This window comes from Acomys minous (genome assembly GCF_964271855.1).
Source record: "Acomys minous genome assembly, chromosome: 1".
NCBI lineage: Eukaryota > Metazoa > Chordata > Mammalia > Rodentia > Muridae > Acomys > Acomys minous.
Genome location: NC_140483.1, coordinates 181054155 through 181057597, shown reverse-complemented (window position 1 = coordinate 181057597; position 3443 = coordinate 181054155). Strand labels below are relative to the sequence as shown.

The 3443-nt window shown below is 41.0% G+C and overlaps 1 pseudogene across 1 annotated transcript; it reads right to left on the bottom strand.

The window, feature by feature from the left end:
* Positions 1 to 1675: 1675 nt before the first annotated feature.
* LOC311607130 (ATP-dependent RNA helicase DDX18-like) lies at positions 1676 to 3079 on the bottom strand (annotated as a pseudogene). The gene has a single exon. The product of its transcript is annotated as an ATP-dependent RNA helicase DDX18-like (transcript).
* Between the last annotated feature and the right edge of the window lie 364 nt (positions 3080 to 3443).

Genomic DNA, 3443 nt, shown 5'->3' with positions numbered 1-3443 from the left:
CTTTCAACAAGTTAAGAGGTTGTTATCATGAAGTAAAGAGGACTACGAATTATTTAGCTGTTCTTACAATGAGAGAGGGACCTTATTTTTCTTTCCTCTGAATTTTAGTACACCATACTTATCGTTGTGTCTATCCTAATAATGTAAGTATGCACAAGTGAAATGACACTTTTTTATTTTATTTATTAATTGATTCACTGCTATGGTTTGGGGCCAAAGATTCCAGGTGTTTACGTTTGGTGTTTAGAGTAGTAGTGTTAGATAATGGTTGCCCTTTCAGAAATCGGGAGTAGTAGATTAGGGAAGTTTTCTTCTATGATTTTGTTGAAAATATTTTCTGAGCCTTGGACCTGGAAGTCTTCTTTTCCTTCTATTCCAATTAATTTAGGGTTGGTCTTTACATAGTGTGCCAGATTTCATGGATCATCAGTGTCTGAAGCTTTTTAGATTTAACATTTTCTTTGACTGTTACACCGATTTCTTCAGTCATATCTTCTATCCCTGAGATTCTTTCTTCCATCTCTTGTATCCTGTTGGTGATATTTGTGTCTGTAATTCCTGTCCTCTTCCCTAGGTTTTCCATTTCCAAGATTGTCTCAAATTGTGTTTCCTTCATTGCTTCTATCTCCATTTTTAGGTCTTGGATCCTTTTATTCATTTCCTTATCCTCCTTTTTGGTAGTTTCCCATCTGTAACTAACTTCTTTAAGCAATTTGGTCAATGCTTTCATCTCTCTCTCTCTCTCTCTCTCTCTCTCTCTCTCTCTCTCTGTGTGTGTGTGTGTGTGTGTGTGTGTGTGTGTGTGTGTGTGTGTATTCCTTTTCTAGTTTGAGGGATTTACTTTCCTCCTTTAAGGCCTCTATCATTTTCATAACCTCAGTTTGAAATCTTCCTCTTGTGTGTTGGGTGTGATTATATCTCCTTGGCACACTGTAGTAGGACTGCTACTTTCTGGTGGTGTCAAATGGTCCTAGGAATTGTTGCTTGTATTCTTACCCTGACCTCCTCCCATTGTGATGTCTCTGATGTTAGCAGGTTTTGTGGTCCCTGATGGTCTGAGTTTGATGGTAGGTATAGACAATGGGATTTTTCTCTCACATCCAAGCCATCTCCTCTCAGTTCAGTCTCTGCTTGCAAGGTATCCGATCAGAGAGCTGCCCCGGTGGCCCTGTTGGCTTTGTCAAGGTGCAGGACAGAGAACACTGATGTTTTCTAGTCTCCAGTTCAGTCTAATACTCAGAGGGCACAGGTACTGCACATTTTCAGGTGAGTGGCTAGACTTTGTAGACTGTGCACAAGCCTGCATGGACCCAGGGACTTTTCTGTGGATTAGCTGGGTGGCCTGGGGCTTTACCCACCTGTGTTCCACCAGTGTGGACCCCTCTCACCTGGGAGCCTCAGCACGGTTATTTTTGTAGTCCTCATATGGTCCTGCTGTAATTTCTTAATGGAGCCTTAAATGAAATTTGTGATGCCCTTTTCATATTTTCCTCAGCCCCGTACTACTCTAATGTCATTCACTGATTTTTTTTTAATTCTTCTTTTTTAAACAATGAGATATTTTGTTTTATGAGAATATTTAAGAATAAAATATTATCATCATAGTGAAGACAAAAAGATCCTAAAGGTGATAAAAGTTCCCTTTTTAAACAAAGGGGAGGATATTAGGGCAAAGTCAACCCAGGAGGAAAGCTATTCCCCTCAGGGAGAGAACTAACTGCCTGCGGGCTGCAGGCTTCTTGCTGACATATTTAAAGATCTTGGATGTCTCACTTTCTTTGTTTTCTGGTAGCCGAATACACTGTCACCTCCTCTCTTTTTCAGCTTGCCATCATGGCTGCTCATGTTCAGATCAACCAAGGAGGGATCTTAAAACCAAAAGACAGAGCAACCTGAGGCAGATTTATCTTGTTCACATTCAATATCTGCTTGATAGAGTGGAAGTCATATGCTCATATGTAGGACTTGGATGCTTCCTGGCCAGACTTGTGGAGGAAGTGGTTCTTTTTGATCAGTTTTTCTAGCTGAGGCTTTAGACCAGGAAATGTCAAATTGATTCAATGGAACCTTGGATTGCTTCAACTTCTCTGGGAGCAGAATGAGCAGGGTATGCCTGCTTCCATTTAGGGCCCTGGCCATTCAACCCACATGATGAATGTATTCCTTGGGGTCCTCAAGAGGGTCATACTTCATCTAGTCCACTTCAGGGATTCCCAGCTCTCTAGCTGCCACATCAGTGTACAACAAGCAGTGCTCCCCAATCTGCATTGCAGAACCAGAAGAACTTGGCTGTTCACTTATTTTGTTTTTGTTTTCCATGGATGGCCAAGACAGGCAGGTCAATGTTGTTCAGTAGCTCATAGTGGTATTTTGCAGACATCCGTGATGAAAAGAAAACCATCACTTTCTTCTTCCAATTCTCCTTAAGGAATGTGAAACTCAAAAGGACCTCCTCTTAGAAGGACAAACAACATATCCCTGCTCAAGGCAATCCACTGTGGCAACCTCTTTGTCATCATCAACACCCACATATGATGGATTTTTTCTCAGAGAAGTTCTTGCCAAGTCTAAAACTTTCTGAGTTTGTGTGGCAGAAAAGAGCACGGGTTGCCTGCGGGCTGGCAAAAGTTTAATAATTTGCTTTAATTCTTCTTTAAACCCAACATCCAAGATACGATCAACCTCATCAATAACCAGACACTGTTGGTAGGTTCTTGTACATAAACCCTGGAGTATTCTGCGTGTAGTCCAGCAGCCAGCCCAGAGTGGCCATGATGATGTTGATTCCACTGATGAGCTTCTGTGCTTCAGCACATGTTACTGCCACCCATGATCAGCCCATATGCATGAACATGGTGTCATCAGTTCCTTAAAACACCAAATGTCTACATGGCCAGCTCTCTGGTAGTAGAGAGAATCAGGACTCCTGTTCCATTCCTGGGCATGAACTTCAACTTAACGATGAGCTCGATCAAGGGGATGAGGAAAGCGAGGGTCTTGCCGCTGCCTGTTTCTGCAGCTGCAGAAGATCCCTGCCTTCCAGAAGCGGCCTGATACTCTTATGCTGAATCTCAGTCATGTGCTTGAAGCCTATTCTTTCTTAAATATCATACATTTGTAGACAGTTTTACACTCATATGTCACATATTTTATTTAAAATGAACATATTTGTGGTAGCACAAATCTGTAATTCTAGCACTCAGGAAGTGAAGACAAGAGGATTGAAAGTTCAATGTCAACCAGGCCATGTAGTAGCAAGACTATAAACAAAAAAATTAATAATATTTCCTAATTCAATTCTAGGAAGGAAATCAGAAGATTTTAACTATGAAAGCTAAATTCAGTAAACCTAGAATGGAAACTGTGGACATTTTTTTAAAAAGTACTAAGGGGAAATATACCACCAGTCTCATTCATATGAGTGACATGACATGAAGAATTAG